Here is a 25,099-nt window from a genome sequence, read left to right as displayed (position 1 = left end):
CTGCCCAATAAAGAGCCAAACACAGGCGAACACTTCAACTTGGGGTCTTTTATTCTCGACTGTGACCACTGGGACACAGCATTAAGGATAGCTTTGGCTTTTTTTGGGGATTGTTTTGTTACAAAATAGGGCAAAAATATTCAGCCATAGAAATAAAATGGGAATTAGTTCCCTGCCGTCAAAGTACAAAAAGTACAAAAACAAGAAATTAAACAATCAGTGTGGCATTTAAAGACAACAAAAAAAGGGAAATAAAAAGACAACGGTAGTGGCCTTTACACACCTGGAAATAAAACACATACAAATGCACACATAAGGCCACATGCATCGTTCAAATTATCACTGGATTACACACAGTAGTACAGTATTAGCTTTACAACAGATTAATCTTGAATTTGAAAGATAAGTAATTCAACACAACCCCAAATACACGTTTCAACATACTTGCATGAACTGTACAAAATATACATTTACACTTTATTAATAAACAATAATCACTCACCCTGGTTCAATGAATACAATCTAGCTCTTCACAGAGTGCCTCCTCAGCGTTATATCTCCCCTCTAATAATCAATGGAAAGGCATTACTGGACTATTACACAGCAAATAGTTTTCCCACTGTATACACAATATCATTTTCATAACATGTTAGATTATGAAATAAGCGAATACAACACTTACGCTCTATGATTCATCAACAAACTTGAGACACGAATAAACTTCTCCACGTGAGCTCGCAATCAATTCTCATCAATTGTTGCAGATCACAAAACAATCGCCTCTGTATACTATTCCCCGGTGGGATGTTATGTGAATACAAGTGAATATTTACCACCTTTTTGGCGTTTTATGGCATTTATATCACTTTTATCTCCGAAACACACAAACAACGTAGTATATTCGGCAATGCGTTACTCCCACACACGCTCACGCAAGGCTAAAGCTCGGACGTGATCTTGACTCGCTGAAACCTTAAAGGGCCAGCGTCCTAATCTGATTTTATGGAACAGGTATCGGTTTATATTGTAAATGTATTCCTGGTAATACAAACCGTTCATTTTAATTAAACATTTACATACTGGGTAATTTTTCCCTCCCCGGTTACATATGTTTCTCTGTGTTGCAAAATAGGTTTTATTCATGCACAGACTGCAAATTTAAAGTGGGACAGAGATTCAGCTTGCATTGCCTGAACCAACTTTGTTCTGCGCTGAAACGCTGTTTTCTGACATTTCAGGGTCTAACTTCAAAAATCATGCAAAACACTTCTAACACCTTCAGATATGTTTCTCTGTGTTGCAAAATAGGTTTTATTCATGCACAGACTGCAAATTTAAAGTGGGACAGAGATTCAGCTTGCATTACCTGAACCAACTTTGTTCTGCGCTGAAACGCTGTTTTCTGACATTTCAGGGTCTAACTTCAAAAATCATGCAAAACACTTCTAACACCTTCAGATATGTTTCTCTGTGTTGCAAAATAGCTTTTATTCATGCACAGACTGCAAATTTAAAGTGGGACAGAGATTCAGCTTGCATTGCCTGAACCAACTTTGTTCTGCGCTGAAACGCTGTTTTCTGACATTTCAGGGTCTAACTTCAAAAATCATGCAAAACACTTCTAACACCTTCAGATATGTTTCTCTGTGTTGCGAAATAGCTTTTATTCATGTACAGACTGCAAATTTAAAGTGGGACCGAGATTCAGCTTGCATTGCCTGAACCAACTTTGTTCTGCGCTGAAAAGCTGTTTTCTGACATTTCAGGGTCTAACTTCAAAAATCATGCAAAACACTTCTAACACCTTCAGATATGTTTCTCTGTGTTGCAAAATAGGTTTTATTCATGCACAGAGTGTAAATTTAAAGTGGGACAGAGATTCAGCTTGCATTGCCTGAACCAACTTTGTTCTGCGCTGAAACGCTGTTTTCTGACATTTCAGGGTCTAACTTCAAAAATCATGCAAAACACTTCTAACACCTTCAGATATGTTTCTCTGTGTTGCAAAATAGGTTTTATTCATGCACAGACTGCAAATTTAAAGTGGGAAAGAGATTCAGCTTGCATTGCCTGAACCAACTTTGTTTTCTGACATTTCAGGGTCTAACTTCAAAAATCATGCAAAACACTTCTAACACCTTCAGATATGTTTCTCTGTGTTGCAAAATAGCTTTTATTCATGCACAGACTGCAAATTTAAAGTGGGACAGAGATTCAGCTTGCATTGCCTGAACCAACTTTGTTCTGCGCTGAAACGCTGTTTTCTGACATTTCAGGGTCTAACTTCAAAAATCATGCAAAACACTTCTAACACCTTCAGATATGTTTCTCTGTGTTGCGAAATAGCTTTTATTCATGTACAGACTGCAAATTTAAAGTGGGACCGAGATTCAGCTTGCATTGCCTGAACCAACTTTGTTCTGCGCCTGAAAAGCTGTTTTCTGACATTTCAGGGTCTAACTTCAAAAATCATGCAAAACACTTCTAACACCTTCAGATATGTTTCTCTGTGTTGCAAAATAGGTTTTATTCATGCACAGAGTGTAAATTTAAAGTGGGACAGAGATTCAGCTTGCATTGCCTGAACCAACTTTGTTCTGCGCTGAAACGCTGTTTTCTGACATTTCAGGGTCTAACTTCAAAAATCATGCAAAACACTTCTAACACCTTCAGATATGTTTCTCTGTGTTGCAAAATAGCTTTTATTCATGCACAGACTGCAAATTTAAATTGGGACCGAGATTCAGCTTGCATTGCCTGAACCAACTTTGTTCTGCGCTGAAACGTTGTTTTCTGACATTTCAGGGTCTAACTTCAAAAATCATGCAAAACACTTCTAACACCTTCAGATATGTTTCTCTGTGTTGCAAAATAGGTTTTATTCATGCACAGAGTGTAAATTTAAAGTGGGACAGAGATTCAGCTTGCATTGCCTGAACCAACTTTGTTCTGCGCTGAAACGCTGTTTTCTGACATTTCAGGGTCTAACTTCAAAAATCATGCAAAACACTTCTAACACCTTCAGATATGTTTCTCTGTGTTGCAAAATAGGTTTTATTCATGCACAGACTGCAAATTTAAAGTGGGAAAGAGATTCAGCTTGCATTGCCTGAACCAACTTTGTTTTCTGACATTTCAGGGTCTAACTTCAAAAATCATGCAAAACACTTCTAACACCTTCAGATATGTTTCTCTGTGTTGCAAAATAGCTTTTATTCATGCACAGACTGCAAATTTAAAGTGGGACAGAGATTCAGCTTGCATTGCCTGAACCAACTTTGTTCTGCGCTGAAACGCTGTTTTCTGACATTTCAGGGTCTAACTTCAAAAATCATGCAAAACACTTCTAACACCTTCAGATATGTTTCTCTGTGTTGCGAAATAGCTTTTATTCATGTACAGACTGCAAATTTAAAGTGGGACCGAGATTCAGCTTGCATTGCCTGAACCAACTTTGTTCTGCGCCTGAAAAGCTGTTTTCTGACATTTCAGGGTCTAACTTCAAAAATCATGCAAAACACTTCTAACACCTTCAGATATGTTTCTCTGTGTTGCAAAATAGGTTTTATTCATGCACAGAGTGTAAATTTAAAGTGGGACAGAGATTCAGCTTGCATTGCCTGAACCAACTTTGTTCTGCGCTGAAACGCTGTTTTCTGACATTTCAGGGTCTAACTTCAAAAATCATGCAAAACACTTCTAACACCTTCAGATATGTTTCTCTGTGTTGCAAAATAGCTTTTATTCATGCACAGACTGCAAATTTAAATTGGGACCGAGATTCAGCTTGCATTGCCTGAACCAACTTTGTTCTGCGCTGAAACGTTGTTTTCTGACATTTCAGGGTCTAACTTCAAAAATCATGCAAAACACTTCTAACACCTTCAGATATGTTTCTCTGTGTTGCAAAATAGGTTTTATTCATGCACAGACTGCAAATTTAAAGTGGGAAAGAGATTCAGCTTGCATTGCCTGAACCAACTTTGTTCTGCGCTGAAACGCTGTTTTCTGACATTTCAGGCTCTAACTTCAAAAATCATGCAAAACACTTCTAACACCTTCAGATATGTTTCTCTGTGTTGCAAAATAGGTTTTATTCATGCACAGACTGCAAATTTAAAGTGGGAAAGAGATTCAGCTTGCATTGCCTGAACCAACTTTGTTCTGCGCTGAAACGCTGTTTTCTGACATTTCAGGGTCTAACTTCAAAAATCATGCAAATCACTTCTAACACCTTCAGATATGTTTCTCTGTGTTGCAACATAGGTTTTATTCATGCACAGAGTGTAAATTTAAAGTGGGACCGAGATTCAGCTTGCATTGCCTGAACCAACTTTGTTCTGCGCTGAAACGCTGTTTCCTGACATTTCAGGGTCTAACTTCAAAAATCATGCAAAACACTTCTAACACCTTCAGATATGTTTCTCTGTGTTGCAAAATAGCTTTTATTCATGCACAGACTGCAAATTTAAAGTGGGACAGAGATTCAGCTTGCATTGCCTGAACCAACTTTGTTCTGCGCTGAAACGCTGTTTTCTGACATTTCAGGGTCTAACTTCAAAAATCATGCAAAACACTTCTAACACCTTCAGATATGTTTCTCTGTGTTGCGAAATAGCTTTTATTCATGTACAGACTGCAAATTTAAAGTGGGACCGAGATTCAGCTTGCATTGCCTGAACCAACTTTGTTCTGCGCTGAAAAGCTGTTTTCTGACATTTCAGGGTCTAACTTCAAAAATTATGCAAAATACTTCTAACACCTTCAGATATGTTTCTCTGTGTTGCAAAATAGGTTTTATTCATGCACAGAGTGTAAATTTAAAGTGGGACAGAGATTCAGCTTGCATTGCCTGAACCAACTTTGTTCTGCGCTGAAACGCTGTTTTCTGACATTTCAGGGTCTAACTTCAAAAATCATGCAAAACACTTCTAACACCTTCAGCTATGTTTCTCTGTGTTGCAAAATAGGTTTTATTCATGCACAGACTGCAAATTTAAATTGGGACCGAGATTCAGCTTGCATTGCCTGAACCAACTTTGTTTTCTGACATTTCAGGGTCTAACTTCAAAAATCATGCAAAACACTTCTAACACCTTCAGATATGTGTCGCCAGCCGATGGCCTACTGCCCAATAAAGAGCCAAACACAGGCGAACACTTCAACTTGGGGTCTTTTATTCTCGACTGTGACCACTGGGACACAGCATTAAGGATAGCTTTGGCTTTTTTTGGGGATTGTTTTGTTACAAAATAGGGCAAAAATATTCAGCCATAGAAATAAAATGGGAATTAGTTCCCTGCCGTCAAAGTACAAAAAGTACAAAAACAAGAAATTAAACAATCAGTGTGGCATTTAAAGACAACAAAAAAAAGGGAAATAAAAAGACAACGGTAGTGGCCTTTACACACCTGGAAATAAAACACATACAAATGCACACATAAGGCCACATGCATCGTTCAAATTATCACTGGATTACACACAGTAGTACAGTATTAGCTTTACAACAGATTAATCTTGAATTTGAAAGATAAGTAATTCAACACAACCCCAAATACACGTTTCAACATACTTGCATGAACTGTACAAAATATACATTTACACTTTATTAATAAACAATAATCACTCACCCTGGTTCAATGAATACAATCTAGCTCTTCACAGAGTGCCTCCTCAGCGTTATATCTCCCCTCTAATAATCAATGGAAAGGCATTACTGGACTATTACACAGCAAATAGTTTTCCCACTGTATACACAATATCATTTTCATAACATGTTAGATTATGAAATAAGCGAATACAACACTTACGCTCTATGATTCATCAACAAACTTGAGACACGAATAAACTTCTCCACGTGAGCTCGCAATCAATTCTCATCAATTGTTGCAGATCACAAAACAATCGCCTCTGTATACTATTCCCCGGTGTGATGTTATGTGAATACAAGTGAATATTTACCACCTTTTTGGCGTTTTATGGCATTTATATCACTTTTATCTCCGAAACACACAAACAACGTAGTATATTCGGCAATGCGTTACTCCCACACACGCTCACGCAAGGCTAAAGCTCGGACGTGATCTTGACTCGCTGAAACCTTAAAGGGCCAGCGTCCTAATCTGATTTTATGGAACAGGTATCGGTTTATATTGTAAATGTATTCCTGGTAATACAAACCGTTCATTTTAATTAAACATTTACATACTGGGTAATTTTTCCCTCCCCGGTTACATATGTTTCTCTGTGTTGCAAAATAGGTTTTATTCATGCACAGACTGCAAATTTAAAGTGGGACAGAGATTCAGCTTGCATTGCCTGAACCAACTTTGTTCTGCGCTGAAACGCTGTTTTCTGACATTTCAGGGTCTAACTTCAAAAATCATGCAAAACACTTCTAACACCTTCAGATATGTTTCTCTGTGTTGCAAAATAGGTTTTATTCATGCACAGACTGCAAATTTAAAGTGGGACAGAGATTCAGCTTGCATTACCTGAACCAACTTTGTTCTGCGCTGAAACGCTGTTTTCTGACATTTCAGGGTCTAACTTCAAAAATCATGCAAAACACTTCTAACACCTTCAGATATGTTTCTCTGTGTTGCAAAATAGCTTTTATTCATGCACAGACTGCAAATTTAAAGTGGGACAGAGATTCAGCTTGCATTGCCTGAACCAACTTTGTTCTGCGCTGAAACGCTGTTTTCTGACATTTCAGGGTCTAACTTCAAAAATCATGCAAAACACTTCTAACACCTTCAGATATGTTTCTCTGTGTTGCGAAATAGCTTTTATTCATGTACAGACTGCAAATTTAAAGTGGGACCGAGATTCAGCTTGCATTGCCTGAACCAACTTTGTTCTGCGCTGAAAAGCTGTTTTCTGACATTTCAGGGTCTAACTTCAAAAATCATGCAAAACACTTCTAACACCTTCAGATATGTTTCTCTGTGTTGCAAAATAGGTTTTATTCATGCACAGAGTGTAAATTTAAAGTGGGACAGAGATTCAGCTTGCATTGCCTGAACCAACTTTGTTCTGCGCTGAAACGCTGTTTTCTGACATTTCAGGGTCTAACTTCAAAAATCATGCAAAACACTTCTAACACCTTCAGATATGTTTCTCTGTGTTGCAAAATAGGTTTTATTCATGCACAGACTGCAAATTTAAAGTGGGAAAGAGATTCAGCTTGCATTGCCTGAACCAACTTTGTTTTCTGACATTTCAGGGTCTAACTTCAAAAATCATGCAAAACACTTCTAACACCTTCAGATATGTTTCTCTGTGTTGCAAAATAGCTTTTATTCATGCACAGACTGCAAATTTAAAGTGGGACAGAGATTCAGCTTGCATTGCCTGAACCAACTTTGTTCTGCGCTGAAACGCTGTTTTCTGACATTTCAGGGTCTAACTTCAAAAATCATGCAAAACACTTCTAACACCTTCAGATATGTTTCTCTGTGTTGCGAAATAGCTTTTATTCATGTACAGACTGCAAATTTAAAGTGGGACCGAGATTCAGCTTGCATTGCCTGAACCAACTTTGTTCTGCGCCTGAAAAGCTGTTTTCTGACATTTCAGGGTCTAACTTCAAAAATCATGCAAAACACTTCTAACACCTTCAGATATGTTTCTCTGTGTTGCAAAATAGGTTTTATTCATGCACAGAGTGTAAATTTAAAGTGGGACAGAGATTCAGCTTGCATTGCCTGAACCAACTTTGTTCTGCGCTGAAACGCTGTTTTCTGACATTTCAGGGTCTAACTTCAAAAATCATGCAAAACACTTCTAACACCTTCAGATATGTTTCTCTGTGTTGCAAAATAGCTTTTATTCATGCACAGACTGCAAATTTAAATTGGGACCGAGATTCAGCTTGCATTGCCTGAACCAACTTTGTTCTGCGCTGAAACGTTGTTTTCTGACATTTCAGGGTCTAACTTCAAAAATCATGCAAAACACTTCTAACACCTTCAGATATGTTTCTCTGTGTTGCAAAATAGGTTTTATTCATGCACAGAGTGTAAATTTAAAGTGGGACAGAGATTCAGCTTGCATTGCCTGAACCAACTTTGTTCTGCGCTGAAACGCTGTTTTCTGACATTTCAGGGTCTAACTTCAAAAATCATGCAAAACACTTCTAACACCTTCAGATATGTTTCTCTGTGTTGCAAAATAGGTTTTATTCATGCACAGACTGCAAATTTAAAGTGGGAAAGAGATTCAGCTTGCATTGCCTGAACCAACTTTGTTTTCTGACATTTCAGGGTCTAACTTCAAAAATCATGCAAAACACTTCTAACACCTTCAGATATGTTTCTCTGTGTTGCAAAATAGCTTTTATTCATGCACAGACTGCAAATTTAAAGTGGGACAGAGATTCAGCTTGCATTGCCTGAACCAACTTTGTTCTGCGCTGAAACGCTGTTTTCTGACATTTCAGGGTCTAACTTCAAAAATCATGCAAAACACTTCTAACACCTTCAGATATGTTTCTCTGTGTTGCGAAATAGCTTTTATTCATGTACAGACTGCAAATTTAAAGTGGGACCGAGATTCAGCTTGCATTGCCTGAACCAACTTTGTTCTGCGCCTGAAAAGCTGTTTTCTGACATTTCAGGGTCTAACTTCAAAAATCATGCAAAACACTTCTAACACCTTCAGATATGTTTCTCTGTGTTGCAAAATAGGTTTTATTCATGCACAGAGTGTAAATTTAAAGTGGGACAGAGATTCAGCTTGCATTGCCTGAACCAACTTTGTTCTGCGCTGAAACGCTGTTTTCTGACATTTCAGGGTCTAACTTCAAAAATCATGCAAAACACTTCTAACACCTTCAGATATGTTTCTCTGTGTTGCAAAATAGCTTTTATTCATGCACAGACTGCAAATTTAAATTGGGACCGAGATTCAGCTTGCATTGCCTGAACCAACTTTGTTCTGCGCTGAAACGTTGTTTTCTGACATTTCAGGGTCTAACTTCAAAAATCATGCAAAACACTTCTAACACCTTCAGATATGTTTCTCTGTGTTGCAAAATAGGTTTTATTCATGCACAGACTGCAAATTTAAAGTGGGAAAGAGATTCAGCTTGCATTGCCTGAACCAACTTTGTTCTGCGCTGAAACGCTGTTTTCTGACATTTCAGGCTCTAACTTCAAAAATCATGCAAAACACTTCTAACACCTTCAGATATGTTTCTCTGTGTTGCAAAATAGGTTTTATTCATGCACAGACTGCAAATTTAAAGTGGGAAAGAGATTCAGCTTGCATTGCCTGAACCAACTTTGTTCTGCGCTGAAACGCTGTTTTCTGACATTTCAGGGTCTAACTTCAAAAATCATGCAAATCACTTCTAACACCTTCAGATATGTTTCTCTGTGTTGCAACATAGGTTTTATTCATGCACAGAGTGTAAATTTAAAGTGGGACCGAGATTCAGCTTGCATTGCCTGAACCAACTTTGTTCTGCGCTGAAACGCTGTTTCCTGACATTTCAGGGTCTAACTTCAAAAATCATGCAAAACACTTCTAACACCTTCAGATATGTTTCTCTGTGTTGCAAAATAGCTTTTATTCATGCACAGACTGCAAATTTAAAGTGGGACAGAGATTCAGCTTGCATTGCCTGAACCAACTTTGTTCTGCGCTGAAACGCTGTTTTCTGACATTTCAGGGTCTAACTTCAAAAATCATGCAAAACACTTCTAACACCTTCAGATATGTTTCTCTGTGTTGCGAAATAGCTTTTATTCATGTACAGACTGCAAATTTAAAGTGGGACCGAGATTCAGCTTGCATTGCCTGAACCAACTTTGTTCTGCGCTGAAAAGCTGTTTTCTGACATTTCAGGGTCTAACTTCAAAAATTATGCAAAATACTTCTAACACCTTCAGATATGTTTCTCTGTGTTGCAAAATAGGTTTTATTCATGCACAGAGTGTAAATTTAAAGTGGGACAGAGATTCAGCTTGCATTGCCTGAACCAACTTTGTTCTGCGCTGAAACGCTGTTTTCTGACATTTCAGGGTCTAACTTCAAAAATCATGCAAAACACTTCTAACACCTTCAGCTATGTTTCTCTGTGTTGCAAAATAGGTTTTATTCATGCACAGACTGCAAATTTAAATTGGGACCGAGATTCAGCTTGCATTGCCTGAACCAACTTTGTTTTCTGACATTTCAGGGTCTAACTTCAAAAATCATGCAAAACACTTCTAACACCTTCAGATATGTGTCGCCAGCCGATGGCCTACTGCCCAATAAAGAGCCAAACACAGGCGAACACTTCAACTTGGGGTCTTTTATTCTCGACTGTGACCACTGGGACACAGCATTAAGGATAGCTTTGGCTTTTTTTGGGGATTGTTTTGTTACAAAATAGGGCAAAAATATTCAGCCATAGAAATAAAATGGGAATTAGTTCCCTGCCGTCAAAGTACAAAAAGTACAAAAACAAGAAATTAAACAATCAGTGTGGCATTTAAAGACAACAAAAAAAAGGGAAATAAAAAGACAACGGTAGTGGCCTTTACACACCTGGAAATAAAACACATACAAATGCACACATAAGGCCACATGCATCGTTCAAATTATCACTGGATTACACACAGTAGTACAGTATTAGCTTTACAACAGATTAATCTTGAATTTGAAAGATAAGTAATTCAACACAACCCCAAATACACGTTTCAACATACTTGCATGAACTGTACAAAATATACATTTACACTTTATTAATAAACAATAATCACTCACCCTGGTTCAATGAATACAATCTAGCTCTTCACAGAGTGCCTCCTCAGCGTTATATCTCCCCTCTAATAATCAATGGAAAGGCATTACTGGACTATTACACAGCAAATAGTTTTCCCACTGTATACACAATATCATTTTCATAACATGTTAGATTATGAAATAAGCGAATACAACACTTACGCTCTATGATTCATCAACAAACTTGAGACACGAATAAACTTCTCCACGTGAGCTCGCAATCAATTCTCATCAATTGTTGCAGATCACAAAACAATCGCCTCTGTATACTATTCCCCGGTGTGATGTTATGTGAATACAAGTGAATATTTACCACCTTTTTGGCGTTTTATGGCATTTATATCACTTTTATCTCCGAAACACACAAACAACGTAGTATATTCGGCAATGCGTTACTCCCACACACGCTCACGCAAGGCTAAAGCTCGGACGTGATCTTGACTCGCTGAAACCTTAAAGGGCCAGCGTCCTAATCTGATTTTATGGAACAGGTATCGGTTTATATTGTAAATGTATTCCTGGTAATACAAACCGTTCATTTTAATTAAACATTTACATACTGGGTAATTTTTCCCTCCCCGGTTACACTCTCCCCTGCTGATAGTCAACGTCCTCGGTGACTACAAATACAGCTTACTCTTCACGCCCCCCCTGAAGTTTTCCTGAAGTATACAGAACAATTCCTGCTAATACCTGGGAAAGCACATCAGGGCTCAAGGTCAATGAATTACATGCGGATTTAGGTAACCGATTAGGATTTGTATGCACCCTAGCCGTTGATCTCTGTGTCCTTCGGGGTTCAGGACATGGTGCATTTAACTGGGTACTACTTCCTGTTTTCCTTCTAGGTACAGGTACAGGCTTCAACACAGGCACTTCTACAGGTAAATCAATACCTTCTGACTCTGACCGGACAAACTCTGACTCTTCTTCCAGAGCCTCATCAGAAACCTCTCCACTTTCATATCCTGGAGAAACAGCCTCATCCCTTTCTTCCTTCTGATCTCCAGTAATATTTCCAGATTCAACAACAGGTGATTCTCGTCTTTCCAGGGCCGCATTAAGGAGTGGTGCTTCTTTTGGAGATTGGACCTCTTCCACCAACACACACTCTACATCCAGTGGTGGCACTTCCTTTTCCAACACAGAGGTAGGTTTTTCCCTAACAGACGGTTTTCGAATCCTTGGTGCTGGAACTGGACCCTTATTCACACAAGGCCTAAGGTTAGATCTGTGCACCCTTTTTATCGGTCCTCCTTCTATCGGCTGCACAGCGTACGTCGATCCCTGAACCTCTACCACCTTATACATGGTGGACGACCATGCATCTTGGATTTTGTTCCTCCCTGGGGGTCGATAGCGGAGATACACATTCTGTCCCACCTCCACTGCTGGATAATACACCTTCTCTTCTTGCTGTGCTACTCTGTCAGCTGCCTTTTTCTCAGCATACTCTTTTGCCCGCAAATGTGCCTCATGGAGTCTTTCCTTATGTGCGTTCAGCCAGTCTTGTCCCTGGTCAGCATTGGGTTCTTGACCCAGCAAGGCATCGATTGGAAGATGGGGTTGGAGGCCAAACAGCAAATGGTATGGTGAATAGCCCGTGGAGGAATGTGGTGTGACATTGTAAGCATAGACAAGCTCTGCTAGGTGCTCCGGCCACCTCCGTTTTTTCTCTGGTGTGAGTGTTCGTAAGAGGTCGTGGAGGGTTCTATTGAACCTCTCGCACTGGGGGTTTCCTTGTGGGTGATGCGGCGTGGTGCGTGTTTTCTTTACTCCGTAGAACCTGCAAAGCTCAGCAATGATGGCACTTTCGAAATTTCTACCCTGGTCGGAATGCAGGCGTTGAGGCACTCCATATTTCAAAAACCATTCTTTTAGCAGAATCTTCGCTGTTGTCTCCGCCTTTTGGTCACGGTTTGCAAATGCCTGACTAAATTTGGTAAAGACGTCCGTAACCACCAGGACATTCTCCCGCCCATCCGCAGCTGGCTCCAAGGTAGTAAAATCCACTGCAATAACCTCCAGCGGTCGTGAAGCTAAGAACGGTGTCCAGGGTGCTTGGATCTTCGGCTGAGGCACCTTCGCCAACACGCACCTCTGACAATTTTTCACCCAGTTTTCAACATCCTTATACATACCCCCCCAGAAACACCTCTGTTTTAACAAGCTAAGAGTTCGTTCTATGCCCTGGTGCCCTAATTGATCATGTACACTTTTTAGAACCTGTTCAGTGAGGCATGCAGGTAACAGCACCTGATGGCACTCTCCAATGTGAACATCTTCAGCTACGCGATACAAGAGTCCATCTTCCTCTCTTATTTTCTTCCACTGTTTCAATAAGGACAGCACTGGCTTAGACAACTCTATCCTCTCTTGGTGAGTTGGCTTTTTCTTCCTGCTCCAGAACTTCTTAAACATGCTGAGGGTTGGATCAGTCTCCTGGAACTGACAGAGTTCAACTTTGGAGTAACCTGGCAGGGTAGGGGTGTTCTCACAGCCCCTGTCATCTCCGACTGGCTCGGATGCCTGCAGCTGCCAAACTTGGCGACACTCAATCCCCGCTGCAACCAGATCTGGCCCCAGAATTGTCCCTGTCCTGAGTGAATTACAAAGGGCAATGCATCCATCATATTCTTGGTCCTCTCCTTCAGGCTCCACCTCCTCCAATCCTGGCCTCCTAGAGAGTGCATCGGCGGCTGTGTTACATCGCCCGGGACGGTACTTCACGTCGAAATCAAAAACAGCAAGCTGAGCTGCCCATCTTTGTTCAGTTGCCCCTAACTTGGCAGTTGTGAGGTGGCAGAGGGGATTATTGTCGGTGATGATAGTGAACTTTGACCCCAAGAGGTAACTCCGAAATTTTTCGGTTACCGCCCACTTCATGGCCAAAAGCTCTAACTTCATACTACTATAATTTCGATCGTTTTGTTCCGCCCCGCGCAACCTTCTACTTGCATAGGCGATTACAACCCTCCTCCCACCCTGATATTGATATAAGACGGCACCTAAACCAAGGTTGCTAGCGTCTGTCTCCACAACAAACGGGAGGTCAAAATCTGGGTACCCAAGTGTTGGAGCACTAGTCAGCCTCTCTTTAAGTTGCTCAAAAGCAGACTGACATAGGGGGGACCAAGACTGCTTAAACAGCTGTTCTACTCTAATAGAACCGTTCCCTCTGAGACAGGCATTAACTACTTCATGCAGCGGACCAGCAATTTGAGAGAAACCCTCAACAAACCTTCGATAATAACTGCAGAAACCCAGGAATGACCTGAGCTCCTTCAAGGTACTGGGTATTGGCCACTCTTTAACCACGCTTACTTTGTCAGGGTCCGTGCTTACTCCCTGAGCCGAGACTCGATGTCCAAGAAACCGGACCTCCGACTGCAGGAAATGACACTTTCCCACCTTGATTTTTAGCCCAGTATCCCTCAGTCTTTTGAACACTGTTTCCAACCTTACCAGATGATCCGAGAAAGTAGCAGAGTACACTAACAAATCGTCCAGGTACACAAGGGCAATGTGAAACACCAGGTCACTCATAATAGATTGCATAAGGCGCTGGAATGTTGCGGGCGCGTTGCAAAGCCCAAAAGGCATACGATGATATTCGTATAGCCCAAACGGGGTGATAAATGCAGTCTTGTGACGGTCTTTCTCAAGTACGGAAACTTGATGATACCCACTTGCAAGGTCTATCGTCGAAAAAATCTCTGCCCCCCCCCCAATGCATCTAGGCTCTCGTCTATGCGTGGTAAGGGGAAAGCATCACGTCTGGTCTTCGCATTTAACTTCCTGTAGTCCACGCAAAGTCGGAGGCTCCCATCAGATTTTCGCACTAGCACAATTGGTGAGGCATAAGAGCTGGAGCTCTCATGTATGACCCCTTTTCTCAACAACTTGGAAATGTGCTCCCTGACTTCTTCAAACTGGGTCGGAGGTATGCTTGAGAGACTGGCGTATCATCCACCAAAGGTATCTCATGTTTCACTTTGTCTGTGTAACCTAGATCATTTTCAGAGGCTGCAAACACATCAGCATATTTTTTCAGGAGCACAGTTAGTTCTGCCTGTTGCTCTGGTGTACCTCCTATATGCAGCTCATTTAGCAAGGGTCCCATGTCCCTGTTAGCTTCTTGTCTACTGTCCTGATCAACACTCTCCCCTTCCTGGTCAGCAGACATGCAGTGAAACCTCACTTCACAGGGGTTACTTTCCACACACTGACATCTGGCAAGCACACCCATCCTAGTCTTAGAAGGTAACCAAACATCTTCTGAAGAAAAATTCACCACCTGAACAGGAAACACCTTACTATGAGGTGGCACTAAGGATGGGACTGGGACCAACCCTCCAGGCAAGGGCCCATTTGCTGGCTCAAACAATGCCCAAATATCACTTCCTGCTGGCCTTTTGTGGACTTTGACATAAACAGTAGCAACAGATGATGCTGGTATGTAGGCTTTGTGTTTGCCACTTACTCGGGCAACTGAAATCTTTTCCATGAGCTCCCCCTCCTGTACTCGATGGAAAGCTTCCCTCCACACAGAGTCCAAGCGACCTCCTAGCGTGTTATCAAACTCAGAGATAACTAGCTGTCTGCATCTCTGAGCTATATTCATTCCTATTACACCAGGTGGTGTCGAGTCGGTCTCTGGAATGTCCCCATTCTTGACTATTAGGAAACCACACTCTGGTATAGTCAATCCCATAACTTGGATATCTAATTCCACATACCCAAGATAAGGCAAAGGCAACTTGTTGGCTGCAGTTATTTTGAGCCACTTCGCTTGTTTCTCTGTGTTGCAAAATAGGTTTTATTCATGCACAGACTGCAAATTTAAAGTGGGACAGAGATTCAGCTTGCATTGCCTGAACCAACTTTGTTCTGCGCTGAAACGCTGTTTTCTGACATTTCAGGGTCTAACTTCAAAAATCATGCAAAACACTTCTAACACCTTCAGATATGTTTCTCTGTGTTGCAAAATAGGTTTTATTCATGCACAGACTGCAAATTTAAAGTGGGACAGAGATTCAGCTTGCATTACCTGAACCAACTTTGTTCTGCGCTGAAACGCTGTTTTCTGACATTTCAGGGTCTAACTTCAAAAATCATGCAAAACACTTCTAACACCTTCAGATATGTTTCTCTGTGTTGCAAAATAGCTTTTATTCATGCACAGACTGCAAATTTAAAGTGGGACAGAGATTCAGCTTGCATTGCCTGAACCAACTTTGTTCTGCGCTGAAACGCTGTTTTCTGACATTTCAGGGTCTAACTTCAAAAATCATGCAAAACACTTCTAACACCTTCAGATATGTTTCTCTGTGTTGCGAAATAGCTTTTATTCATGTACAGACTGCAAATTTAAAGTGGGACCGAGATTCAGCTTGCATTGCCTGAACCAACTTTGTTCTGCGCTGAAAAGCTGTTTTCTGACATTTCAGGGTCTAACTTCAAAAATCATGCAAAACACTTCTAACACCTTCAGATATGTTTCTCTGTGTTGCAAAATAGGTTTTATTCATGCACAGAGTGTAAATTTAAAGTGGGACAGAGATTCAGCTTGCATTGCCTGAACCAACTTTGTTCTGCGCTGAAACGCTGTTTTCTGACATTTCAGGGTCTAACTTCAAAAATCATGCAAAACACTTCTAACACCTTCAGATATGTTTCTCTGTGTTGCAAAATAGGTTTTATTCATGCACAGAGTGTAAATTTAAAGTGGGACAGAGATTCAGCTTGCATTGCCTGAACCAACTTTTTTCTGCGCTGAAACGCTGTTTTCTGACATTTCAGGGTCTAACTTCAAAAATCATGCAAAACACTTCTAACACCTTCAGATATGTTTCTCTGTGTTGCGAAATAGCTTTTATTCATGTACAGACTGCAAATTTAAAGTGGGACCGAGATTCAGCTTGCATTGCCTGAACCAACTTTGTTCTGCGCTGAAAAGCTGTTTTCTGACATTTCAGGGTCTAACTTCAAAAATCATGCAAAACACTTCTAACACCTTCAGATATGTTTCTCTGTGTTGCAAAATAGGTTTTATTCATGCACAGAGTGTAAATTTAAAGTGGGACAGAGATTCAGCTTGCATTGCCTGAACCAACTTTGTTCTGCGCTGAAACGCTGTTTTCTGACATTTCAGGGTCTAACTTCAAAAATCATGCAAAACACTTCTAACACCTTCAGATATGTTTCTCTGTGTTGCAAAATAGGTTTTATTCATGCACAGACTGCAAATTTAAATTGGGACCGAGATTCAGCTTGCATTGCCTGAACCAACTTTGTTCTGCGCTGAAACGCTGTTTTCTGACATTTCAGGGTCTAACTTCAAAAATCATGCAAAACACTTCTAACACCTTCAGATATGTTTCTCTGTGTTGCAAAATAGGTTTTATTCATGCACAGACTGCAAATTTAAAGTGGGAAAGAGATTCAGCTTGCATTGCCTGAACCAACTTTGTTTTCTGACATTTCAGGGTCTAACTTCAAAAATCATGCAAAACACTTCTAACACCTTCAGATATGTTTCTCTGTGTTGCAAAATAGGTTTTATTCATGCACAGACTGCAAATTTAAAGTGGGACAGAGATTCAGCTTGCATTGCCTGAACCAACTTTGTTCTGCGCTGAAACGCTGTTTTCTGACATTTCAGGGTCTAACTTCAAAAATCATGCAAAACACTTCTAACACCTTCAGATATGTTTCTCTGTGTTGCAAAATAGCTTTTATTCATGCACAGACTGCAAATTTAAAGTGGGACAGAGATTCAGCTTGCATTGCCTGAACCAACTTTGTTCTGCGCTGAAACGCTGTTTTCTGACATTTCAGGGTCTAACTTCAAAAATCATGCAAAACACTTCTAACACCTTCAGATATGTTTCTCTGTGTTGCGAAATAGCTTTTATTCATGTACAGACTGCAAATTTAAAGTGGGACCGAGATTCAGCTTGCATTGCCTGAACCAACTTTGTTCTGCGCTGAAAAGCTGTTTTCTGACATTTCAGGGTCTAACTTCAAAAATTATGCAAAATACTTCTAACACCTTCAGATATGTTTCTCTGTGTTGCAAAATAGGTTTTATTCATGCACAGAGTGTAAATTTAAAGTGGGACAGAGATTCAGCTTGCATTGCCTGAACCAACTTTGTTCTGCGCTGAAACGCTGTTTTCTGACATTTCAGGGTCTAACTTCAAAAATCATGCAAAACACTTCTAACACCTTCAGCTATGTTTCTCTGTGTTGCAAAATAGGTTTTATTCATGCACAGACTGCAAATTTAAATTGGGACCGAGATTCAGCTTGCATTGCCTGAACCAACTTTGTTTTCTGACATTTCAGGGTCTAACTTCAAAAATCATGCAAAACACTTCTAACACCTTCAGATATGTGTCGCCAGCCGATGGCCTACTGCCCAATAAAGAGCCAAACACAGGCGAACACTTCAACTTGGGGTCTTTTATTCTCGACTGTGACCACTGGGACACAGCATTAAGGATAGCTTTGGCTTTTTTTGGGGATTGTTTTGTTACAAAATAGGGCAAAAATATTCAGCCATAGAAATAAAATGGGAATTAGTTCCCTGCCGTCAAAGTACAAAAAGTACAAAAACAAGAAATTAAACAATCAGTGTGGCATTTAAAGACAACAAAAAAAAGGGAAATAAAAAGACAACGGTAGTGGCCTTTACACACCTGGAAATAAAACACATACAAATGCACACATAAGGCCACATGCATCGTTCAAATTATCACTGGATTACACACAGTAGTACAGTATTAGCTTTACAACAGATTAATCTTGAATTTGAAAGATAAGTAATTCAACACAACCCCAAATACACGTTTCAACATACTTGCATGAACTGTACAAAATATACATTTACACTTTATTAATAAACAATAATCACTCACCCTGGTTCAATGAATACAATCTAGCTCTTCACAGAGTGCCTCCTCAGCGTTATATCTCCCCTCTAATAATCAATGGAAAGGCATTACTGGACTATTACACAGCAAATAGTTTTCCCACTGTATACACAATATCATTTTCATAACATGTTAGATTATGAAATAAGCGAATACAACACTTACGCTCTATGATTCATCAACAAACTTGAGACACGAATAAACTTCTCCACGTGAGCTCGCAATCAATTCTCATCAATTGTTGCAGATCACAAAACAATCGCCTCTGTATACTATTCCCCGGTGGGATGTTATGTGAATACAAGTGAATATTTACCACCTTTTTGGCGTTTTATGGCATTTATATCACTTTTATCTCCGAAACACACAAACAACGTAGTATATTCGGCAATGCGTTACTCCCACACACGCTCACGCAAGGCTAAAGCTCGGACGTGATCTTGACTCGCTGAAACCTTAAAGGGCCAGCGTCCTAATCTGATTTTATGGAACAGGTATCGGTTTATATTGTAAATGTATTCCTGGTAATACATACCGTTCATTTTAATTAAACATTTACATACTGGGTAATTTTTCCCTCCCCGGTTACACTCTCCCCTGCTGATAGTCAACGTCCTCGGTGACTACAAATACAGCTTACTCTTCACGCCCCCCCTGAAGTTTTCCTGAAGTATACAGAACAATTCCTGCTAATACCTGGGAAAGCACATCAGGGCTCAAGGTCAATGAATTACATGCGGATTTAGGTAACCGATTAGGATTTGTATGCACCCTAGCCGTTGATCTCTGTGTCCTTCGGGGTTCAGGACATGGTGCATTTAACTGGGTACTACTTCCTGTTTTCCTTCTAGGTACAGGTACAGGCTTCAACACAGGCACTTCTACAGGTAAATCAATACCTTCTGACTCTGACCGGACAAACTCTGACTCTTCTTCCAGAGCCTCATCAGAAACCTCTCCACTTTCATATCCTGGAGAAACAGCCTCATCCCTTTCTTCCTTCTGATCTCCAGTAATATTTCCAGATTCAACAACAGGTGATTCTCGTCTTTCCAGGGCCGCATTAAGGAGTGGTGCTTCTTTTGGAGATTGGACCTCTTCCACCAACACACACTCTACATCCAGTGGTGGCACTTCCTTTTCCAACACAGAGGTAGGTTTTTCCCTAACAGACGGTTTTCGAATCCTTGGTGCTGGAACTGGACCCTTATTCACACAAGGCCTAAGGTTAGATCTGTGCACCCTTTTTATCGGTCCTCCTTCTATCGGCTGCACAGCGTACGTCGATCCCTGAACCTCTACCACCTTATACATGGTGGACGACCATGCATCTTGGATTTTGTTCCTCCCTGGGGGTCGATAGCGGAGATACACATTCTGTCCCACCTCCACTGCTGGACAATACACCTTCTCTTCTTGCTGTGCTACTCTGTCAGCTGCCTTTTTCTCAGCATACTCTTTTGCCCGCAAATGTGCCTCATGGAGTCTTTCCTTATGTGCGTTCAGCCAGTCTTGTCCCTGGTCAGCATTGGGTTCTTGACCCAGCAAGGCATCGATTGGAAGATGGGGTTGGAGGCCAAACAGCAAATGGTATGGTGAATAGCCCGTGGAGGAATGTGGTGTGACATTGTAAGCATAGACAAGCTCTGCTAGGTGCTCCGGCCACCTCCGTTTTTTCTCTGGTGTGAGTGTTCGTAAGAGGTCGTGGAGGGTTCTATTGAACCTCTCGCACTGGGGGTTTCCTTGTGGGTGATGCGGCGTGGTGCGTGTTTTCTTTACTCCGTAGAACCTGCAAAGCTCAGCAATGATGGCACTTTCGAAATTTCTACCCTGGTCGGAATGCAGGCGTTGAGGCACTCCATATTTCAAAAACCATTCTTTTAGCAGAATCTTCGCTGTTGTCTCCGCCTTTTGGTCACGGTTTGCAAATGCCTGACTAAATTTGGTAAAGACGTCCGTAACCACCAGGACATTCTCCCGCCCATCCGCAGCTGGCTCCAAGGTAGTAAAATCCACTGCAATAACCTCCAGCGGTCGTGAAGCTAAGAACGGTGTCCAGGGTGCTTGGATCTTCGGCTGAGGCACCTTCGCCAACACGCACCTCTGACAATTTTTCACCCAGTTTTCAACATCCTTATACATACCCCCCCAGAAACACCTCTGTTTTAACAAGCTAAGAGTTCGTTCTATGCCCTGGTGCCCTAATTGATCATGTACACTTTTTAGAACCTGTTCAGTGAGGCATGCAGGTAACAGCACCTGATGGCACTCTCCAATGTGAACATCTTCAGCTACGCGATACAAGAGTCCATCTTCCTCTCTTATTTTCTTCCACTGTTTCAATAAGGACAGCACTGGCTTAGACAACTCTATCCTCTCTTGGTGAGTTGGCTTTTTCTTCCTGCTCCAGAACTTCTTAAACATGCTGAGGGTTGGATCAGTCTCCTGGAACTGACAGAGTTCAACTTTGGAGTAACCTGGCAGGGTAGGGGTGTTCTCACAGCCCCTGTCATCTCCGACTGGCTCGGATGCCTGCAGCTGCCAAACTTGGCGACACTCAATCCCCGCTGCAACCAGATCTGGCCCCAGAATTGTCCCTGTCCTGAGTGAATTACAAAGGGCAATGCATCCATCATATTCTTGGTCCTCTCCTTCAGGCTCCACCTCCTCCAATCCTGGCCTCCTAGAGAGTGCATCGGCGGCTGTGTTACATCGCCCGGGACGGTACTTCACGTCGAAATCAAAAACAGCAAGCTGAGCTGCCCATCTTTGTTCAGTTGCCCCTAACTTGGCAGTTGTGAGGTGGCAGAGGGGATTATTGTCGGTGATGATAGTGAACTTTGACCCCAAGAGGTAACTCCGAAATTTTTCGGTTACCGCCCACTTCATGGCCAAAAGCTCTAACTTCATACTACTATAATTTCGATCGTTTTGTTCCGCCCCGCGCAACCTTCTACTTGCATAGGCGATTACAACCCTCCTCCCACCCTGATATTGATATAAGACGGCACCTAAACCAAGGTTGCTAGCGTCTGTCTCCACAACAAACGGGAGGTCAAAATCTGGGTACCCAAGTGTTGGAGCACTAGTCAGCCTCTCTTTAAGTTGCTCAAAAGCAGACTGACATAGGGGGGACCAAGACTGCTTAAACAGCTGTTCTACTCTAATAGAACCGTTCCCTCTGAGACAGGCATTAACTACTTCATGCAGCGGACCAGCAATTTGAGAGAAACCCTCAACAAACCTTCGATAATAACTGCAGAAACCCAGGAATGTCCTGAGCTCCTTCAAGGTACTGGGTATTGGCCACTCTTTAACCACGCTTACTTTGTCAGGGTCCGTGCTTACTCCCTGAGCCGAGACTCGATGTCCAAGAAACCGGACCTCCGACTGCAGGAAATGACACTTTCCCACCTTGATTTTTAGCCCAGTATCCCTCAGTCTTTTGAACACTGTTTCCAACCTTACCAGATGATCCGAGAAAGTAGCAGAGTACACTAACAAATCGTCCAGGTACACAAGGGCAATGTGAAACACCAGGTCACTCATAATAGATTGCATAAGGCGCTGGAATGTTGCGGGCGCGTTGCAAAGCCCAAAAGGCATACGATGATATTCGTATAGCCCAAACGGGGTGATAAATGCAGTCTTGTGACGGTCTTTCTCAAGTACGGAAACTTGATGATACCCACTTGCAAGGTCTATCGTCGAAAAAATCTCTGCCCCCCCCCAATGCATCTAGGCTCTCGTCTATGCGTGGTAAGGGGAAAGCATCACGTCTGGTCTTCGCATTTAACTTCCTGTAGTCCACGCAAAGTCGGAGGCTCCCATCAGATTTTCGCACTAGCACAATTGGTGAGGCATAAGAGCTGGAGCTCTCATGTATGACCCCTTTTCTCAACAACTTGGAAATGTGCTCCCTGACTTCTTCAAACTGGGTCGGAGGTATGCGTCGGTAGGGTTGAGAGACTGGCGTATCATCCACCAAAGGTATCTCATGTTTCACTTTGTCTGTGTAACCTAGATCATTTTCAGAGGCTGCAAACACATCAGCATATTTTTTCAGGAGCACAGTTAGTTCTGCCTGTTGCTCTGGTGTACCTCCTATATGCAGCTCATTTAGCAAGGGTCCCATGTCCCTGTTAGCTTCTTGTCTACTGTCCTGATCAACACTCTCCCCTTCCTGGTCAGCAGACATGCAGTGAAACCTCACTTCACAGGGGTTACTTTCCACACACTGACATCTGGCAAGCACACCCATCCTAGTCTTAGAAGGTAACCAAACATCTTCTGAAGAAAAATTCACCACCTGAACAGGAAACACCTTACTATGAGGTGGCACTAAGGATGGGACTGGGACCAACCCTCCAGGCAAGGGCCCATTTGCTGGCTCAAACAATGCCCAAATATCACTTCCTGCTGGCCTTTTGTGGACTTTGACATAAACAGTAGCAACAGATGATGCTGGTATGTAGGCTTTGTGTTTGCCACTTACTCGGGCAACTGAAATCTTTTCCATGAGCTCCCCCTCCTGTACTCGATGGAAAGCTTCCCTCCACACAGAGTCCAAGCGACCTCCTAGCGTGTTATCAAACTCAGAGATAACTAGCTGTCTGCATCTCTGAGCTATATTCATTCCTATTACACCAGGTGGTGTCGAGTCGGTCTCTGGAATGTCCCCATTCTTGACTATTAGGAAACCACACTCTGGTATAGTCAATCCCATAACTTGGATATCTAATTCCACATACCCAAGATAAGGCAAAGGCAACTTGTTGGCTGCAGTTATTTTGAGCCACTTCGCTGTGCAGTGAATGTCTCTATCCTCGCCGTGAAGATGCTCCTTAAAAAAACTCTCAGTAAGTGTGCTTACATTACTTCCTGTGTCCAACAAACAATGAACAGGCTCACTACCAATGTAAATAATTACCTCTGGACATGTGCCTATTGCACGCTCAAGAAACCTTTCTTTAGTCAGTGGACCACTATTTGAGCCTTCAGGCCTTCCTCGCATTGCCCGGCTCACTGCAATGGAGGGAGCCCGTTTCCCGACACTGGAGTTGCTGAGGCGGAGGTAGACTGGGATTTTGACCCCTGTGATGCTGTGCAGGTTCGAGCTAAGTGTCCCACTCCCTCACACCTTAGGCAGATTGGCTGACCATCGTCAGTATACCTTGGCCTAAATTTAGGCTTTGTACTCCTACCAGGAACACTGGTTTTCTGAATGGTAAGCTCACGCACAGCATCAGTGAGCTCCCCAATTGCTTTACCTTGTTGAGTAATAACTTTAACCACTTCCTGCAGGGTTACAGCCAGTTCATTGGGCACTGTGCAGCTTGAGTTGGCCTGCTCCGAAACCGCACCCACAATGTTCCTACTTCGAGCAACATTAGCACTGCGAGGTTTGTCTTCCAAGCACCACATCATAGCCTCATCACGGACGTCAAACAATGTGCTGTGTGGCCGCTCTCTCACAAACCTGCGTAGTTCTCTGCGAAGAGTAGGGTCACGCACCCCTTCAATGAACTGGTCTCTGAGCGTTAACCGGGGATCAGACACAATATTGGATGACTGCTGGAGGGCAGCATTCAACAGCTGAGACAGCGAATGAGAATAATCTCGAAAATCTTCCCCATCTAATTGCCGGCGAGCATAAAAGGCATGTAACAGCTGTGGTGTTGTGCGTTTTTCTCTAAAAGCTCCCCTTAAATATGAAAAGAGCTCTTCAGGCTGTTTCATCTCTCCCCCCATACACAGCTTTATCTCATCTAACGCTGAACCCCTTAAATGAGAGAGGATAAAGTCTACCTGATCCACACTGTTTAAACCCCGAACTCGAATGACTCTTTCAATCTCATCAATAAACTCATCTACAGTTTGGTTATCTGTACAACAGTCACCACTGAATGGGACAATCTGACGCTCTCTTGGAATGTATACATAAGATCTGGTACCAGCATTACTCATGTTGGCGAGAGCAGACAGTACTTGGTCATGTTTTTGGCCCAATTCCAAAATTTGTGACTGTAGCTGTGCCACTGGGTTACCTCCGTCATGATCCACAGCCTCGGCACCATCCACGGGTTGGCTGGATCCAGCGTGAGCTTCGGGCACCATCGGGTCCTGATCCATTTCCTGATGCAGTCTCTATATAGCTCTGAAAGCAACAAAGTCACACAACAGTACCAGCTTGCGCACGACGTCAGTTTGGAAGTGTCCGTCTTCCAATGTCCACTTCACCCTCGGTGACAATGTGAACCCCTTTCTAGTCCGGAACACCTGCAAGCACCTCGCCTCCTCCACGTCTCTCCAGGCACGCTGCACCAGCTGTCATTAACGAAACTCCTCTTCACCACTACCGTTGTCTATATCAGCCACTGTATCCC

General features: G+C 42.1%; 1 pseudogene; it reads right to left on the bottom strand.

Moving 5' to 3' along the window:
- Positions 1-11,409: 11,409 nt before the first annotated feature.
- Positions 11,410-23,727, bottom strand: LOC141302354 (uncharacterized; annotated as a pseudogene).
- Between the last annotated feature and the right edge of the window lie 1,372 nt (positions 23,728-25,099).

The sequence above is a fragment of the Garra rufa genome, unplaced genomic scaffold (assembly GCF_049309525.1).
Source record: "Garra rufa unplaced genomic scaffold, GarRuf1.0 hap1_unplaced_001, whole genome shotgun sequence".
In the NCBI taxonomy this organism is placed as follows: Eukaryota; Metazoa; Chordata; class Actinopteri; order Cypriniformes; family Cyprinidae; genus Garra; species Garra rufa.
This window is presented reverse-complemented; position numbering and strand designations above follow the sequence as displayed.